The following is a 13,892-nucleotide window of genomic DNA, read 5'->3' as shown; positions in this document are numbered from 1 at the left end:
ATCGTAAAAACGGGGGACGCAGTAATTTTTTCAGCTTCTTGCACATGTTAAAAACAAAGGCAATATTACAATTTCGGTTCGAAGTTTCTACGGGAAAACAAATGTGGTTGACACTGAGAAAAGGTTATTTCTCAATGGACAATTTGTTGGCAATCCACACATGACGCATCATTTCACCAAACATTTGGGAAGATAGCTATTGGTGTACAATGGAGTCTATGCACTCTTCTTCGAGATCAAAATGAAACTAACGAAGTACAATGCCTGTACGCTTTAATTACATTTACTTATAATGAGTTTCAAATTTTCGTTAGCCCTTCATCCTTTTAAGAAAATATCCGTAAATAGAATACATTGAGCACTATTTCGCTTTATTTTCAGCGACACATAAAAATTGAAAATCAGGAACTATAAGTGTTTGCGCCTAAGGACTCGACCCCCACTACCCACTAATTAATGTTAGGTATTGTTTCTGCTACGCTAATCGCTGCTTGCTAACTACATCAACAGAAATGGTTGACGCCTCGACCAGCTTGTTTGAAAATCTTGACCTCCCACCCGTGTCACCTTCACTTCTGCCCAAATCCTGCACATGCCGTAACTCTGGACGAAATCGTTGATGTCGAGTAGGCACAGTCCCCTTATTAGACAAGCGGAACTGCGAAGTCAGTGGAGAGTAAATGTTAAGTCCAGTGTTGCATTTATGTGAACATGTGATTCGTTTTTCACCAGGCTTGAGAAGAGAGATTAGCAAATAAAACATTTAAAGCTCTATTTTAAAAAAATCGGACTGCTTTTTATGTCTTGCGTAACTAACTAGGCCGCAATAACAGAACTCATAATGGTTGGATCCCCCTGGTAGCTAAACTGCATTTGGTTGAAACATTTTCCTTATTTTGCTTCCGGAAAGGTGTTTCGGGAGTTCGAGATAAATGGGACATCCAGTTCACAGAAACGCTGTAGATGGAAACTCACAACAGTAGAAACTCTCGCCGTGTGCAAACGGACCCAGTTTTGCTGAAAAGTAAGTTCAAATGGTTCAAATGGCTCTGAGCACTATGGGACTCAACTGCTGTGGTCATAAGTCCCCTAGAACTTAGAACTACTTAAACCTAACTAACCTAAGGACATCACACACATCCATGCCCGAGGCAGGATTCAAACCTGCGACCGTAGCGGTGGTGCGGTTCCAGACTGTAGCGCCTTTAACCGCTCGGCCACTCCGGCCGGCTGAAAAGTAAGTCCTGTGTGGTTTGCGGTGAAGGCAAAACCTGGCTTTTGGTTTCACTGACGTATCGCTGCGCTGTAAAAATGCCGCGAATGACAACCAAAGGGCTCCTGCTATCAAATGAGAAGGCACCCTGCACCATAACTAGTGGTTGTCGGGCCGACAACCAGGATGGTATCCCGTCGCCGTCCGCGGCGTCTCGTCTTCACCAGTCATTGGGCTCACTTCGCGGCAGGACTCATCACTGAAGACAATTCCACTCCAGTCAATACTCATGGCGCATTTGCCCGACACCACTGCAAATAGGGCTTCTTCGTGTTCAGAAGTCAGGGCTCAGTCCGCTTTCTGTGAGCCGCCTATTTATGATTTCCGTCGTCACTGAAGTACCAGGTGCACGTCGAATCGACGATAATGATGAGTCTGGGGCTCCGGGAGCCCCTGTGACAATTACACGGCCTTAGTGTTCTCTTATCTCTCTAGGTCGACAGCTTCCATCTCAACACTGTGCTGTCATGGTCCATCCCTTCCTGCTAACATCATCGAATAGTGGCATCACTTCTATTGAAACGTAGAGCAACTCGCCGATTACTCCAGCCAGATGGCTTCTTTGAGCCCAACTACACTCCCTCCCTCAAATTCTGAATTCTGCATACATTACCTACGTGCCTGTCTACGTCATACTTACTGTCCAGCCTAGCACACGAAATGAAACTCGATTAATTTTATGCTCTAATAATGACACATCATCTGTTTACTATTCCTGCCAGCAGCGAGGTGAAACAGGACTGCAGGGTCACACAGTTGTCCATCGGCTGCCCAGATGTACAATTTTGTATTTTCCGATGATACTTGTGTGAATATCAGTGTGTGACCAATTCTCGCGGTGCTGATACTCTGTGATGCTCCAGACGTCAGAAACACAAACATATTTTATAAATGCTTTATTAGATGTTGTGGTCATTTTTGCAAAGGATCCTATGACAATGGCTTAAACTCGGAACCCCTAAGGATTAGTAAAAGTTAATAATGAAATGTGGCCAATACTGAAGTGTTATTATAGCTCCAGATGTCGCTATACTGTCTGCGCAGACATTCATCTCTCACTACAAACAAGACGGTTTCCTGAAAGCAGGTAGGTGACTTGGACGTACAATACTATACAGCCGGGCGACAAGCACATTTCGCCGGCTGGTGTGGTCGTGCGGTTCTAGGCGCTTCAGTCTGGAACCGCGTGACCGCTACGGTCGGACGTTTGAATCCTGCCTCGGGCATTGATGTGTGTGATGTCCTTAGGTTAGTTAGGTCTAAGTAGTTTTAAGTTCTAGGGGACTGATGACCACAGATGTTAAGTCCCATAGTGCTCAGAGCCATTTAACCATTTTTTGACAAGCACGTTTCGAGCACTGATCACTCGGGAGCCTTTGAGATCGTGCATGGACCATGATTCCGTATTGTCATGACAGTCATGAGGTACCCCAACCAATGCGAGTAACAATAACGCGGAACGATAAACTGCATCACCGACAGAAAACGATCCAGTCGCTGTCGAATTACGACTCTAACATCTAGACATTTCTCCTTCTTGCGCAAGCAGTAACTCAACTTTCCCACAAACAGATATAATTTAAAAGGGATTTCTGAATGAGAAACGCGCTATGACATCTTACTACACACAATGAGGTGATGAAAGTCTTGGGACAGAGATATGGACTTATACAAATGGCTGTAGAATCGCGTACACTAAGTGTAAAATGGCAGTGCATTGATGGAGCTGTCTTTCCTACACAGGTCATTCACGTGAAACGATTTCCGACATGATAGTGGCTGCATGACGGGAAATAACAGACTTTGAACGTGGGTTACTAGTTGGAGCTAGCCACGTGGGGCATTTCACCTCGGAAGTCGACTGGGAATTCAGTATTCCGAGATCCATTGTGTCAAGAGTATGTCGAGAATGCGAAATTTCAGACATTGTCTCTCACAATGGACAAAGCAGTAGCCGACGGCCTTCACTTAACGTCCGAAGCAGCGGTGTTTGAGTTGAGTTGTTGGGGCTAGCAGACAAACAACAGTACGTGAAATGACCGCTCCAATCAATGTACAGCGAAAGTATCCGTTATTACAATACGCCGAAATTTGGCGTTAATTGGCTATGGCAGCAGACACCAACGTGAGTGCATTTCCTAAAAGCATCGCATCGACTGCAGCACCTCCACTGAGCACGTGACCATATCGGCTGGACACCAGACGACTGGAAAACCGTTACCTTCGCAGATGAATCCCGATTTCAGTTAAAGATCTGATGACAGGGTTAAAGTGTGACGTCGCCCACACGAAGCCAGGGTCCCAAGTTCTAAACAAGGCACTTTGGAAACTGGTGGGAGCCCCCATAATGGCGTGCGCTGTGCTTACTTAAACTGAAATGACTATTGAACTGAAACTAAGTGAACACGAGAAATTATTCCGTGACATGAGATACCATTAAAATTACCAATCACGTCGCCATACGTTGTGCGCCAAAAAGGTAATGATCTCTAGAAATTAAATCCAATCAGACACAATTGGTACGAAATTAAGGTGTTTTTGATGAATATAAAAGATTGCTTGTATGATCAAAACATGAAATAAATATATTTACTTTCGTGCTGTTTACACAAATCAAAAACCAAATTTTAAATCTCAGGGCCAACTTGGCCGAGCGTGGACACGACTCAATTTTTAAAGGGAAGGAGGCGGGAACGAATCGTCTAACAATCTTTTTTATCTCGAAAGTCTTTTCGGGTTTGCTGCCGGATCCTAAAATCAACTTGACTCGATATTTCGGCGATCCAACTGTTCGCCATCTTCAGGAAATGCTGCTTCTGCTGATGAGTCCCGCTGAGAACTGACGCAAGATTGCAATTCGACGTCCTATATAGGCGACCGTGCAGTACACGGCGCATGCGCCGCCCATCACGGTTTCTGCTTTCCAAAACAGGGAGGTGGCGCCGCCCTTAATGAAACACTGCTGGCAACGATATATCGCAATCAAGGCCGCATCGAAGAACATTCAGTTTTGATGCGAGATAACACAGGATTCCACGTTTTGCTAAGAGGAAACCCATTGTCCCTGTTGATTAAATTATCAGCCAACCTAATTTCGATCGCCTCTTTATACACACAAATTAGGTTGGCTGATAATTTAATCAACAGGGACAATGGGTTTCCTCTTAGCAAAACGTGGAATCCTGTATTATCTCGCATCAAAAACTGAACGTTCTTCGATGCGGCCTTGATTGCGATATATCGTTGCCAGCAGTGTTTCATTAAGGGCGGCGCCACCTCCCTGTTTTGGAAGGCAGAAACCGTGATGGGCGGCGCATGCGCCGTGTACTGCACGGTCGCCTATATAGGACGTCGAATTGCAATCTTGCGTCAGTTCTCAGCGGGACTCATCAGCAGAAGCAGCATTTCCTGAAGATGGCGAACAGTTGGATCGCCGAAATTTCGAGTCAAGTTGATTTTAGGATCCGGCAGCAAACCCGAAAAGACTTTCAAGACTTATTACGCCGGGAAAGCCTACGTAATCTTTTTTATCGTTCGTCGTATACTGCAGTCGGCGGCAGACGCTGCGTCGGTACGGCGCGTCGACTCGGAGCTGTGCTGCGCAGGTCGGCTGCCCTCACCAGTTATCCCGGGGCCCAGGTACAATCTTCACTTATCTGACAGCTGTCCGTCGCGTGGCCGAAGCTGTGCTATTGCGGTGTCGCAAGACGGATGTTGGCAATGAGTGGAAGAGCGCCTATGTCTTCTCGCTTCGGCGGCGTCTCCACGACTCCCCCTTCTCTCTTCTCTTTCATCTCTCAGCTCAACTCCATTTCGAAATGTTCTTTCTTTCTGCGTTGTCATTGGTGGACGAAATTTTCAATACAGCCCAATGACAGATCGCCGTTTCACAGCCACGCTTCTCCATGCAGGGTGGAAATTTCCTATCTGGCATGGGCTGACGTGTGGCTCGTGAATCGGCATCTTTCTCACGATTTCACATTCTTAAGATGTTTTCCTGCATTCCGAGGCTGTTGGGAGAGCAGCTACACAACACTGCTTCGTAACTGCTCTCTCTGCGTGAGCTCTGGACAGACTCATGTTTGGGCTCCGTCTCAAAATCAGCCGGCGCCCCTGATTTGTAAGGAATGTCCTCACTGCCGGGAAAAACTCTTCTTAAGAATACCGGATTCCACGCCTTCCTACACCAATTCCCCACGTTTTTTTGTGCGCTCCTCCCTGTGCCCGTGGGGTGCTAGAATTGTTGGCACATCCCTGCTTTCTAAGGCAGGTAAAATGCCTGCCGCCGGGCCAGAAGAACTCAGATGTTTTCGCACTTACGTTCTTAGCGTTCCGTCCTAATGGCTGCAGGTGTCCTTCAGTTCTCGGCACGCTTCTCGTTGTCAGACAGGCCCTTCGCACCGTGTCCCGCCTTGAGCGAGGCGAGGGCGTCAACCCGACTTCCCGCTGTGCTTGCAGAGTGACTGCAGCGTCCTCTCTTCGGGGGCTCGCCCACGGTGTAAGGCTTCCTCCACCTTGGCCGCTCGCCGTGAGTTGGCGAAAGTGGCCGCAGTCGAACAAATTACAAAAATGGTTCAAATGGCTCTTAGCACTAAGGGACAACTTCTGAGGTCATCAGTCCCCTAGAACTTAGAATTACTTAAACGTTACTAACCTAAGGACATCACACACATCCAAGCCCGGGGCACGATTCGAAACCTGCGAACGTAGTGGTCGTGCGGTTCCAGACTGTAGCGCATAGAACCGCTCGGTCACCCCGGCCGGCTAACAAATTACACAAGTGAACCGAAATGGTAATATTCCGCTACTTGGAGACGATTGGCAACCATTCATGTACTTCATGCTTCCAAACAATGATGGAGTTTTTGTGGTTGAAATGGCTCTGAGCACTATGGGACTTAACATCTAAGGTCATCAGTCCCCTAGAACTACTTGAAACCTAACTAACCTAAGGACATCACACAACACCCAGTCATCACGAGGCAGAGAAAATCCGTGACCCCGCCGGGAATCGAACCCGGGAACCCGGACGCGGGAAGCGAGAACGCTACCGCACGAACACGAGCTGCGGACACTACGATGGGCAGAAGGAGGTCCGACACAATATTTGGAGGTATCCCATGACTTTTGTCACCTCATTGCATATACGCTGTAGATAGCATTAGTCCTACTTCCTGCAGTTGAGCTGAAATTCTGATTATCTTCGTATCCAAATATATAATACACTTCATGGAATTTTTACTTTCATTGCATCTGTCTTCTAATTTCCTGCATTAATTGCCAGCAGTGCACTTTCTCCTCTCACATTTCCAATCACTGTGTTCACGCCCCCACTGCGTATATTTGTTGTGATGTTCCTTCTACAGCGTTTCTATGTACAGGACGTCCCAGTTATCTCGAACACACCAAATAACATATTTTCCAGAAGCAAAATAAAGATGACAAACAGTCTGACCAGCAAGGTCGCCGGCTCTCTACCGAATTGGGAAATTTTGTACCATTATTTGCAGGGATCTCCAACCATCGTGGTAAATTCACAATCTAACGAGCTGAACGACAGAATTTTGTACGACATCCCTAAGGAGAGGACCCAACAATCCTGTCCATCAATGCCGAGTCGAATAGCTGCTAGAGTGAGGGGCAGAGACGGATAAATGTGTTATTGGGATAAATGTGTTATTGGCTTCATCAGTTTGTACAGTTCTTTATTTTGAATAGATTATCAACTTTTTCTGCAACTGTAATCATTTATTTGTCTATACATGTATATCATATCCACCGATTTTCTTTCCGTTCGGATGATTCCTTCGTGATGTGTCGATTCTTTTTTTTTTTTTTTTTTTTTGTCATTTTGTGCGTCTTCTGACGATTCCCGGTGCTGTATGAAGGACATATAAACCTATTTGTGGAGGCTCCAAGGAGTGACAATGTTGCCATATTGCGTTTGTCATAATAATATTGGTTCAAAACCTGGAGGTAATTCTCTAAGGTGTCATTGGGTAGACCGCTTGATCATTTCTGATATGCATTGTCTACGTAACGTTGTCTTTCGGGAAGTCAACACGAGACTGTATTCGTACTGCCCCTGCTGTATAGACCTACCTCGAAGCAGTGCGTGTTCTACAGATGCAAGCCCTCCAGATCTCCTCTGCAATGGATACCATTTGGTGGTTGTTTACAGACGCATTGGCTTGCTACTATCATTTTATCAATGATTATTTCTACAGGATTCGTCCTGCACTTTTTTTGTAAATTTCGTTAATTTTTGTCCTTCCATTTGTTGTAATTTTAATTGCCAACAGGGTGAAAGAATGAAGTCTTTTCCAATTTCATTGTCTGCAGTAGTTAAAAATGTAATCGGTTGGCACTGGAATTAAGTAAAGGGCTACTAAAATAATGCCTTAGAATGATGTTACTAAACGTCGATACTGTAAATGTCATGAAATGTGAGACAGACTATAACAAAGCGCTTAATTTACATTAATTTTTCAAGCACAAAATTTGTAATTTATTAAATCACGCAGTTGGGCTACCATGGTACTGATTTAGAGTCTTCTGCTACTAATCAGAACGTCCGAAGTTGAATCCCAACAGTAGCAAAAATTTCGATTAATAATCAGAAACAGTTGCTGATGATTTCCAGCGTAAAGAATCCCTTTCTTTCTGCCAACGTCAATGATAAATTTAGTGGAGGAGAGGATAGAGGTTAATGACAATCTCTTGCCATCAAGTGTGAAATTTCCTATCAAAGATGGAGTATGAGCAATGATCAACAGAAGGAGGATACAGAAGGCACTGAAAACCGATCCATTTCAGGTCAATAATGCGTACACAGTGGAAATGAATCCTTAAAGTAGTACATTGTAATGGTGATCCCTCCACTGGAAATAAAATCCTAATTAGTTCCCACATTCTGATTTACAGGTGATGGCTAGCATGATGGACATGACCCTCAGGTATGGCTTGAAAAACCAACGGAATATTAACATTTCACGACCATGTCTAAGAATATCACATATATGAAGGTGTTAGTAGGTTATCAAATTCTATAGAGAAGTGTAGAATCTCAGTCAAACGTTAGTAGGACTCAGTGTAGTGAAAAGGAAAGAAGATAAGGATTTCTGGCCTGATGCAAATGGAGTGAAATTAATAACTGTGGAAAGTGGCATAACGCGATTAAAGGATTCTTTATGAGATAGAGGGAAGGGCAGGGAGTTATTTACTGAGAAATTTTCTAAGAAATGTTCAGTGAGTAGGATTTCTCGCATCACAATCAAAAGTAACTAACTTCAACAATAATACGTCAGGTATATATGCTGACATCAGAATCAGGAGATGGAAAATCGTGTAAGGATGGATCACTATATGAAGCTAGATAAACTGTAATATTCGTGAAAGACTGGAACCCTGTAGCATGAGGAGGTACAGAAGACAAATTTACGACAGAATCGGGGCACTGTAGAAGGAATGAGATTGAAAAATACTCATTGTCTTCTGCGATAAATATCAGGTGTACCCCATTCAAGAATCACAAGAGGCAGTGGTACAAACTGTCACGTTGTAGTATATTTCCAAACAGTCTGGCAACATATTTTATTTTAATACTCACACCCCAATATTTTCTATAGTCGATTCTTTACTGCAGGCAGTATTCACTTCTTCCAATGATTGCGCTCCTGATTACTTCTTGTCCTTTTCTTTTATTACGATGAGCGGAACTCGTTATTTTCTGGTCCTAGGGAGACTTCTTTAGTTGGTATGTGACAGAAAAGTTAGCCAAAAGGACGGAAATGTTAAAATCTATTTCCGTGCTGAAAGCCACTCACCGAGCGAGTATAAAACAGGGAAATTGTAATTTCCCATGTCCGCACAACAGGCACATGGCCTTCCATAAGAGCAGCATTGTCAGGGACGCTAGAATGAATAATATCAGAAAGACAGGTGAAAACTCAGAGCTTGAGGCCGTGGTATTAGCCATTGGTTGGGGCTGCACTACACAGGAATTTTCATTTAAATCCGATTAAGAGTGTCTGAGATTAGGTCACAGTAATTATTTAGGTAGAAGGCGCAATTTCTTGTATGTTTCTATGTGCAAGGCCATGCTACGTGCATATGTCTATTATCATAAGTTGACACTAAAGATTCCCTGCATATTTTGTCAAACCTTTTCTGTACCGATTTCGTGTTCCCGATTCTTTGGTATGAATAGTTACCACCCTATAACTCATGGTGGACTTACATAATAAACTGAGAAGTTTTATTGATTACTATTCCCAAAGAGGACATGCTGACACGTATTTCACTGTCATGAGTGATAAGACTTTTTGTTCAAATATCACTTCTCTAGAAACTTGCGAGGTTTTGAGGTGTTACAGAAATTCAAAGTCTTTGTCTTTCTCGCGACGTGTATTTCACTGCCTTGATGTATAAGACATTTTGTTAATCACTTGTCTAGAAACTTATGATGTTTTTAAGTGCTACAAATTTCGAAGTATTTATGTTTCTCTTGAGTTTCAAGTTGGTTGCAAAATAGTGCTCTAGTCATTGAGTTCCAAGCTCTATCCATTCAAGTCCGTCATTCTCCTACAACATAGGTCACTCTGTACTTTGCTATAGGTGGTAACCTCCCATTCACTTACCGACCTTAATGTCAGTGAAAAATTAAACCGCGTGTACCTAATGGAAATTTGGGAAAAAGTAATCGTCACCGAAGTTAATCTGTCGGTAAAGAGGGAGGAAAGGGTTACATCTAAATGAAAGGAAAAATGCAAATGAAATTGGTGAAAATTAATTAAGAAAAAGGGTAAAATTAATAAAGAAAGTAAATGTGCGGTCGTTACGTTAACAATTAACTAGCGGTAATTACACATTTGAGATTTGGGGAAAATTACAGTCGCCAGTCCTATGGACAATTACTATAGTAACTGAAAAAGAAAGGTTATCGCACATATAACTAGCACTAAAAGCGTGGCAACTGAAGGTTGACACGTGTTGTGTGAAAACTGAATGTTTGTCAGAAGTAATAAATTTCGCTACACTCTGACTTAATTTAACAAAAGAATTAATAAAACCGGAAAATTGAAAGTTAATTTAGTGACTGAAATTAATAGTGAACTTTGTTTCTGAAGCACTACGAAATTCAGTAAAATAAGGTTAGTCTTGGGCTACCTCAACAATCATTTCAAAAGCTACTTGAATCTACGCAATTTAGAAATAAGAGATTTAACTTTGAACTTGAATTAAATGATACTGAACAATTAACAATAGCAAAATTTAGTACGTACCAAGCTGAGCTACAGTCACATGTAAGCTAAAATATGGTAACAAAACTCGCACTCTTAATTTGTGCTTGTGTAATCAAAATATCGTAGCCAGCTATGAATACCTCAACTGATCTTTGAAATTAAAGCAGTGAAATCGAATAATATTACTTTAATGCTGGCGTTTGAATTTCAACGATACTCGGGTTCATTCCGGAAAAGGATAGGACCCTGCTTGGTAATGCAATTGGGACAATAAGCAACAAGTTGCTGTAATTTTGTGATACAACAGTTTAAAAAAACTGAGGTCTGCCATACAGTTCTAAAACTTTACATGGTTTTAGTCTTCCTTGATGGTTGATTGAAGGTTTGCAGTCGTCGATCGAGGAGGTGGCGACAGTCACTCACTGGCGGCCGTCGCTGTTGCAGAAGCTGGGTGTTGGCGCGCCTTCTTCTCGACACGGTTACCAGGCGAAACGGGCTCTTGGTGTGCACCAGCTAATGCTTCCCGTCCGCGACACCGTGTCATAAACTATCATAGCAAGTCGAGCGCAATTACATGCTGCCAAGCCCCGAAAGCGCGGCAACTCGCGGGAGCGTCACACAACACACCTGCGCCACAGCCCTACTCCAGCCAGACTCTCTCTGCTCTCCCGCCACGTGGCAGAGTTAACACTACCAAAGATCCTAAACACTTTGGTTCTCCACACGAGATATCGATGTACTCGTCCGACAGCATAGTTTTCCCTAGGCAAGACCCAGCGTAAAATACAAATAATATTTACAAAACAAACCAATTATACATCGACATAGATGCATAAATACTCGTATATATACAAATAGTAAAACAATTACAATATATAAAGGCACAGAAATGTCATATATTCAGGTAACATAATAAGGAAAAAAAATTGCAGTGCAATAGATGGAAATAGGAGGATATGCATTTCCGGCGTTACAAGGTGATAAGCATAAATTTTAATCTGTGTTATTAATTTCACTCCCGACTTATTTTCTACATGTAGCTGTGTGTAGCCAATTGCCTCATGTCCTTGGCTTACTTAATTTGAAGTGAATAGAAAACATTAAAGTGCTTTTGCTGCTAATCATCCGCACTTTTCTAAGACATTTACTGAATATGTACGTATATTTCTAGTGGAGCTTTTGTCTATCGCTATCTTCTGCGCACATGCTGCAAAGCAAAGCACTATTACAAATAGTGAGCGTGACGACGATGCGGATATCACTCAGTTTTCCCATCTCAATTATTATAAAAATCCTGTTAAAGCGTGAAAGTAAGTTTCGTCGCCGACTTCTGAACGCAAAAATGGTGTGACAGATTTCTTCGGTGTGTATCCTTGTTGCACGAAATAACTTGCAGAGCGTACTTAATTCATGTATTCCGTGTCGGTAGTTGAGGCTGCCAATCAGACATCCATTAAATGGCAACTCGTTAATAATCTCTGTTCAGAGGCAGCAAGCTGAGTTGCGGACAGTGTGTCTGAAAAATGAAAGTATACGGTAGGATCACTATAACCATGGAAATGAGATTATTTTTGGGGGGATGAATGTCTGAGTTACAAGGCCCGATCCCTAATTATGAGGTTTGTTAGAGAAACGACAAAAAATCTTTTCCTTCGAGGGGAGCTGCGTTGCAAAAATAACATCGAAAACGGAGTGACGAAATTGAACCAGATGCAGCAGATTGAATGGCGATCCCATGTAACGGTTCTGCTGCCACAGCACCGTGAGCAGCTCGAAAACAGCAGCACAGCAATATCCCTCGAGTGCGAAGAACAAAGTTTTGACGTCTGGGCCTTGAAAGGGCAAAGGAAGAGTTCGGCTCCACCGTTCGATTGAGGAGAGTAAGATGACGTTCAGATCCCGTGAATTTTACATTGCTGGCAAAATTGTTGAAATTCCGACAAAGAAAATTGCGGATCATTTTCCGCAATAACTATTTGTGCAAATCTTCTAAGCAAACGACAGTGGATGAATGGTTTGATAGTGCTAGGCTAATAGTATAATGCAGTCAATGTCAAAATGATATTTCCTTTATGCACCGATGTTAATGAGTCATCGTGTGCTCCAGAAAGAAATAGCAGAATGAATATGAATGCGTTGCCAAGGGCTGTGAGGTCGAGGCCACTTGAAGAATTCTTGACACAGCGTTGTCTGGTTATCCGCGCTCGAATGGCATCGGGCGGTGGTATCTTCTTTTTGTTTATCAAGCCAGAGCCGTGTAGAAACTGGTGCGGTAGCTGCTTGGTTCTGACGGTTACCCTATGACCGTACGGAACAGTTTCAAAAAATGTTGTGGTAAAAATGTGGAAACCAGAAATCGCGTTTACTCATTCAGGTTCAAATGGCTCTGAGCATTGTGAGAGTTAACTTCTGAGGTCATCAGTCCCCTAGAACTTAGAACTTCTTAAACCTAACTAATCTAAGGACATCACACACACCCATGCCCGAGGCAGGATTCTAACGTGCGAACCGCTCGGCCGCCCCGACGACACTCATTAAGGATATGCAATTAAAATACACCATTGTGAAGAGAAAGGCTATTGATTTGTGTAGTAACGCTAATTCTTTACAGACGAATGGAAAAATTGATAGAATCCGACCTCGGGGAAGATCAGTTTGGATTCCGTAGAAATACTGGAACACGTGAGGCAATACTGACCCTACGACTTATTTTAGAAGAAAGATTAAGGAAAGGGAAACCTACGTTTCTAGCATTTGTAGACGTAGAGACAGCTTTTGACAATGTTGATTGGAATACTCTCTTTCAAATTCTGAAGGTGGCAGGGGTAAAATACAGGGTGCGAAAGTCTATTTACAATTTGTTCAGAAACCAGATGGCAGTTATAAGAGTCGAGGGGTATGAAAAGGAAGCAGTGGTTGGGAAGGGAGTGAAACATGGTTGTAGCCTATCCCCGATGTTATTCAATCTGTATATTGAGCAAGCAATAACGGAAACAAAAGAAAAGTACGGAGTAGGTATTAAAATCCATGGAGAAGAAATAAAAACTTTGAGGTTCGCCGATGACATAGTAATTCTCTCAGAGACAGCAAAGGATTTGGAAGAACAGTTGAACGGAATGGACAGTGTCTTAAAAGGAGGGTATAAGATGGAAATCAACAAAAGCAAAACGAGGATAATGGAATGTAGTCGAATTAAGTCGGGTGATGCTGAGGGAATTAGATTAGGAAATGAGACACTTAAAGTAGTAAAGGTGTTTTGCTATTTGGGGAGCAAAATAACTGATGATGGTCGAAGTAGAGAGGATATAAAATGTAGACTGGCAATGGCAAGGAAAGCTTTTCTGAAGAAGAGAAATTTGTTGACATCGAGTATA

Source organism: Schistocerca americana, chromosome 6, assembly GCF_021461395.2.
Source record: "Schistocerca americana isolate TAMUIC-IGC-003095 chromosome 6, iqSchAmer2.1, whole genome shotgun sequence".
Taxonomy (NCBI): domain Eukaryota; kingdom Metazoa; phylum Arthropoda; class Insecta; order Orthoptera; family Acrididae; genus Schistocerca; species Schistocerca americana.
The sequence above is the reverse complement of the archived record's forward strand: the minus strand, read 5'-3'. Positions refer to the sequence as shown.